The 6577-nt window shown below is 39.6% G+C and overlaps 1 pseudogene; it reads left to right on the top strand.

The window, feature by feature from the left end:
* The first annotated feature begins 1983 nt into the window (after nt 1-1983).
* The window catches only part of LOC109680216 (olfactory receptor 5V1-like), a 45680-nt pseudogene continuing 41086 nt past the window's right edge, over nt 1984-6577 (top strand).

The raw sequence follows: 6577 nt of genomic DNA, 5'->3' as shown, positions 1-6577 counted from the left end.
CTTGAACAAAAAGTTCAAATTGGGTTTTGTAAAGCTCAGAATTACATCACATTTGTCTGCAGCATTAATTTGATTTGATTTGGATGGGATAGGAAAATTTACACACAGAAATAGAAATAGTAGAATGCAATGTTTGAATGACTTGAAGACAGAGACTCCCAGGGGAATTTCAAACTCATGAAACTCCTCCCCACCCCATGTCCCAGAGGCCTCTGGCCTTTGTGCCTTCAGAAGAACATTGAGTTAGGAGAGCATCAGAATTCTGGACGGAAGCAAGTGAGTGCCTCTCTAAGGCGGTGCCTGAGGGCAGGAGCTTGGGAAAAGGCTGTGAAAGATTGAAGGGATGTGATTAGAAGGGCTGGTAGAGTGGCTCAAGTGGTAGAGCACCTGCTTAGCAAGCATTAGGCTCTGAGTTCAAATCTCAGTGCTGCCAAAAAACAAAAACAAAAAAATCTAATTAGAGTTGGAAAAGAGAGACACAAGAGGATCCAGAAAAGGCCCCCTTAAGTTGTACTTAGTGAATTTAATGTTCTCTTTGCTACTTCTCTCTCTTTTTTTTCAACCACAGACTTGAGTTTGAGAGGTGTCTTTTTATTTCTTATTGATGATAAGGAGTCCAGAGATGAAGGTCAGGATTTGGTAAGTAAAAAAGTCCGCATCTCTTTTCATCACTGAAGTTTGACTTACATTAATTTCTCTTGAAACCTCTCCCACCGCCACCTACTCTATTAGTACAGTAGTTTGCCAGGATCACCATGACAGGACATCACAGACTGGGTAGTACAAAGTATAGAAATGTGTTTTCTGATAGTGCTGGAGGCTACAGGACAAAGATCAGACAGTCAACAAGTGTGGTTGCTCCTGAGGCCTCTCCCCTTGTCTTGTAGATGGCCATCTTAATGTGTGTCCAAATTTCCTCTTCTTAAAAGTACATGAGACAGCTGTGATTACAGCCTACCTTAATAACCTCATTATTACTGAATAATCTATTCAGAGTGTTCAAATACAGCTACTCTCAGTTACTGAGGGTTAGAGCTTCAACATATGAATTTTGGGAGAACATAATCTACCCCTTAATGAAAAGGAAGGTTGGGCAATACCTTCCACTTCACTTCCCTGTCTCCCAGGGCCAGAACTATCACAGCCCCCAGAGCACTGCCCTCTACTTCCTGTCTCCTGGCCTAGAGAGCAGGATCCTCTATGTACAGGAACTCTTGTCTTTTTATCTGTAGTGCCCCACATGGTACTGTCTAATACGAAAATCTCAAAGAACATTTACTGAATGAATAAGAAGGCAGGATGCTCTGAGGGTTACATGAAATTCTGCATAAAAGATTGTGCTTTCTAGCCAGCCATATAAGCAAAGGAGAAGAACCAATCTATCCCCTTCTGCAGTTTGCCTGTCATTTAGAATATCTGCAGGGAGTTTTATTTACCACACCCACCTTACTTTCTCCAAGGGCTAAAATCATATTTGAATTCTTTATACTTTAGAGTATTTAGAAAGTGTATGTTTTGGTCTTTGGTTTTAACATATCTTTAAAAGTGGGAGAAAAGCTTATACAGAGTTACCACAAAATAAGATGAACCAATTATGAGAGGGCACAAAGTCATACATTTAGTAGGACAATGCTGTTCAGGCAGAGCATCCAGGAGAGATGGAGCCAAGCTCTACTGGCTCATAAAGCACTGTGTCCCCTCTGTGTGGTCACTTGGTTGACAGTGGGGATGTTATGTGTTAGGTCCATTGTTTAACAGTTACTCTTCCTAGTTGGCCTTGATTGTGGCTCAGCATCATAATTGCACAAATGTCCTGTCTGGCATTAGGATGGCAGCCCTAGATGAGAACCTAAAGAAGATATTTTTAAAAGCAAAGAAGAAGAAAGTTGAGCTTTCCCATCTGGAGGAGATGAATTTCTGTTTCTAGTCATGTGATACAGCTTCCAAAGAGAGGTGAGGAAGGTCAAGGTAGGTGAGGTTTGCATGGTGACGGTAAGTCACACAGGTGATACCCTTACCATCTTGCATTTGTGTAGTCTCTTTGCCTTTGCAAATTAGTTTTGCATCCATTATCTCTGTGGACCATGTCCATTCATTTGATATTTTTGATCATGATTTTAAGACAAGGAAGCAGACCACTAGATGAAGGGTTGAGAAATGTGATTAATTGTATCTCTTAGAGAATCATAGTCCACCATAACAGTAGTTCTATGCCAAAAAGCACGGATTGTTTCTAAACCCAGTATGTCTCAGTGTTTGTCAAATGGTTTGGCTTATTATAGACTCTTTGCTTGACTATGACTCTGCAATCAATCATATTCTATTTTTGTTGCATTCCACAACCTATGGGTCCTTGTGACCAAAAGAATAACTTAGTTTTTCCTTATCACAGTCCTTTCCCAGAATATTTTTGACATTATAATTGTGTACTATATGTGGGACAGTTGATAATTACTTTCTTCTGTGTGTATTTTATACCCACCAATCATCTTTTGATGAGTGAAGGCATCATGATCTATTCTTTTCTTTTTAATATTAAGTGTTCATCCTCCATGCATTGGACATGCCATGAAGGGTTTTTTTTTATTCATATGTGCATACAAGGCTTGGGTCATTTCTCTCACATGCCCCCACCCCCTCCCTTACCACCCACTCTGCCCCCTCCCTCTCCCTCTCCCCCCCACCCCCTCAATACCCAGCAGAAACTATTTTGCCCTTATTTCTAATTTTGTTGTAGAGAGAGTATAAGCAATAATAGAAAGGAACAAGGGTTTTTGCTGGTTGAGATAAGGATAGCTATACAGGGAGTTGACTCACATTAATTTCCTGTGCATGTGTGTTACCTTCTAGGTTAATTCTTTTTGATCTACCCTTTTCTCTAGTTCCTGGTCCCCTTTTCCTATTGGCCTCAGTTGCTTTTAAGATATCTGCTTTAGTTTCTCTGTGTTAAGAGCAACAAATGCTAGCTAATTTTTTAGGTGTCTTACCTATCCTCACCCCTCCCTTGTGTGCTCTCGCTTTTATCATATGCTCATAGTCCAATCCCCTTGTTGTGTTTGCCCTTGATCTAATGTCCACATATGAGGGAGAACATACGATTTTTGGTCTCTTGGGCCAGGCTAACCTCACTCAGAATGATGTTCTCCAATTCCATCCATTTACCAGCGAATGATAACATTTTGTTCTTCTTCATGGCTGCATAAAATTCCATTGTGTATAGATACCACATTTTCTTAATCCATTCGTCAGTGGTGGGGCATCTTGGCTGTTTCCATAACTTGGCTATTGTGAATAGTGCCGCAATAAACATGGGTGTGCAGGTGCCTCTGGAGTAACCTGTGTCACAGTCTTTTGGGTATATCCCCAAGAGTGATATTGCTGGATCAAATGGTAGATCGATGTCTAGCTTTTTAAGTAGCCTCCAAATTTTTTTCCAGAGTGGTTGTACTAGTTTACATTCCCACCAACAGTGTAAGAGGGTTCCTTTTTCCCCTCATCCTCACCAACACCTGTTATTGGTGGTGTTGCTAATGATGGCTATTCTAACAGGGGTGAGGTGGAATCTTAGTGTGGTTTTAATTTGCATTTCCTTTATTGCTAGAGATGGTGAGCATTTTTTCATGTGTTTTTTGGCCATTTGAATTTCTTCTTTTGAGAAAGTTCTGTTTAGTTCACTTGCCCATTTCTTTATTGGTTCATTAGTTTTGGGAGAATTTAGTTTTTAAGTTCCCTAAAAATTCTGGTTATCAGTCCTTTGTCTGATGTGTAGCTCACAAATATTTTCTCCCACTCTGTAGGTGTTCTCTTCAGTTTAGAGACCATTTCTTTTGATAACAGAAGCTTTTTAGTTTTATGAGGTCCCATTTATCTATGATATCTCTTAGTTGCTGTGCTGCTGGGGTCATGAAGGGTTTTAACTGGTATTGTACTGAACGACTTAATTCAGAAACATTTGTCTGTGAGAGGCATCCCAAACTACATGTATTCTTTTGTGGTCTTAATATTATGTTCTCCCCAATTCTAGAGGAATAATGTGTTATGTTTTCTGATATTGCTAATTAATCCAAGGCCTAATCCTTTCCTGCCATGTTGTTTACTCTGCTGTCTTCAGTGAGACAAAAACTTAAGAAGCACTCTCTAGCTTGTATATAATCTATGTACACACCTAAGGAGATAAACCCACCTGAGTATTTCTGAATGCCAAGAGATAGACTTAAAGATATATGCAGAGGAAAGTTAACTGAACAACTGTCTTTTGGTAAAGTACTTAGTTTTTTATTCCTTTTGGCAGTACTGAGGTTTGTAAAAAGAGATTTTTACTTGCTAGGCCATGCTCTACTACATGAACCATACTCCAAGCCTTTTTTGCTTTAATTATTTTTTGGAATAGGGTCTCATGTTTCTGTCCCAGCTGATCTGGAGGGTGATCCTCTTATTTATGCTTCCAGTGTAGCTAGAATAACAGGTACAAGCCATCACACACAGTTTTTTATTTGTTGAGATAGGGTCTCACTAACTGTTTGTCTGGGCTGGCCTTGAGTGCAATCCTCCAGATCTCTGCCTCCTGAGTAGCTAGTATTACATGTGTGATCTACATCCTCATCACTTCTCTAGAGATCCTTCAGGTATAGGGACTAAGGCCTAATTCTAAGTACTTCACTCTGTTCACTAAAATGAATGATTAATTTAAACAAACACATGAACTATTTATTTTGAGATATTTTTTATTTTTTTTTCATTGCTTCGGATAGAACATAGGCTTGGCTTATGTTGGCAAGCTCTCTGCCACTGAGTTACACTTCTAACCCCTTTTTGCTATATTCTTAAGAAGCAATATGAAATTTGTTCTGACCATTAAGTCATGGTTTACTTTAGATAGACTAATATTTTCTCAATTTGCTGTGTAACTAATCATTTCTGATCCATTATACCACATCCAAAGTCACTAGAAGAAGCCAAATTGACCCCCCCATATGTAATTATATAGAAATTCCATTATTTTTACTTAGGTCCTTATGGAAGTTAGTTCAGCAGTGATACTCTTCAAGTAATGAAATCAACTGGGTGTGGTGGCTCATGCCTGTGATCCTACCTACAGGAGAGACTATAAGTAGGAAGATTGTGGTCTGAGGCCAGTCCCAGTCAAAAATGTGAGATCCTTTCTGAACAATAACTGAAGAACAAGTTCAAGTAGCACTTTTCTAGTAAACACAAGGCCTTGAGTTCAAATCCAGTACTACTTAAAAAAAGATACTTAAATGAATGTAAAAACTTAGTGGTCATGTTTTATGTGCTCAAATAATTCAAGCAGAATCTGAAGAGTTTTAGCACAAGACAGAACAGTAGCAGTAATAAGTCCTAATAATATTAGAAGTGTTTATAGCATGGAGAAAAAGAACTAAGAAATACTCCTAGAATATTTATTTCCATGTCGCTAAGCTAGAGAACTAGCAGTTTTGGAAAAGTTGAGTTTAACATTGTAAAATATCTTTCTTGACCATCCTTATCAGATATTACTTTCCTAGAAGCAAGGATTCTGTCCTTCATTCACAGTCCTCATGTTCCTCAACATAGGTGGTGCCTTAACAATCAGCCCAATGTTAGATCTTGTCTCTAGCAACCAGCTAGTAAGACACTTGCCCATGTTGTATAGCATTTCAAGACCAAATCTGGACCTAGTGGATCTCTGGGGCAGAAAGTTTTCTGAATTCTAATTTGTTCTTCTGGATGTATTACTCTGATCTGATACTTGTCATATAGGTATTCTCTACTTTTTTGGGAAAATCCTTTTACCTCAGTTTGCATGACTATTTGTATAATAATTTATTTTCTATCCCTAATAGTTTCATTGCTTTCTTTCCTCTACATGTAGTTTTATTCCCCTCGAGAAATCTGTCTTGGTTTCTTTACAGAGGGCCACAGAGGCCATTTAGATTAAGGATATGTGAGAGGTAGAACTGGACAGCTCTAGGGAAAGGTAGTCTTTCATCAACTCATGAATTTGAAGAAGTGAAATTTTTATTTTTTCTTACTGGTAACACTGGGTTTTGAACTCAGGGCCTCATGCTTGTTAGGCAGACATTCTACCACTTGAGCCACTCTACCAGCGTGAAGCAAGATTCTTGATCAGGACAAGTGGAGCTTCTCTTGCCCTTCTTTTTGTACTGCTCAGCATCAGATCTAAAAAATCCCATTGGCCTAGAGGCCCATCAAGTGTGACTTCAGAGAAACTGGAGTATCTCCTTTCTCTACTGACCAAATCCAGTTCACCATCAATACATGCAGGAGTTGTGAAAATCGCACAAAGCTGGCAGAGACTGATGAATGATGTTGGAGGATCCAGGGACCAAGAGCCACCAGAGTCACCAAGGTGGGGGTGGAATGACTGTGTGGCTGTTCTCCTCTGTCTTAGACAAATATTCTCAGCCTGCCTAGTTTCTGATGCTTTAAGGCCCTCAACACCCTGAGTGCTGCTGAGGCCTCTTCAGCAACTCAGCCCTAGGCTCTGATTATAAATCCTCACCCACTGGGGAGTCAGAGCCAGGACCAAGATGAACTGATGAAATGTTCCTTTAGC

The sequence above is a fragment of the Castor canadensis genome, chromosome 12, assembly GCF_047511655.1.
Source record: "Castor canadensis chromosome 12, mCasCan1.hap1v2, whole genome shotgun sequence".
NCBI classification, from domain to species: Eukaryota; Metazoa; Chordata; class Mammalia; order Rodentia; family Castoridae; genus Castor; species Castor canadensis.
Note: the sequence above shows the minus strand (reverse complement) of the source record. Positions and strands in the feature narration are given on the sequence as shown.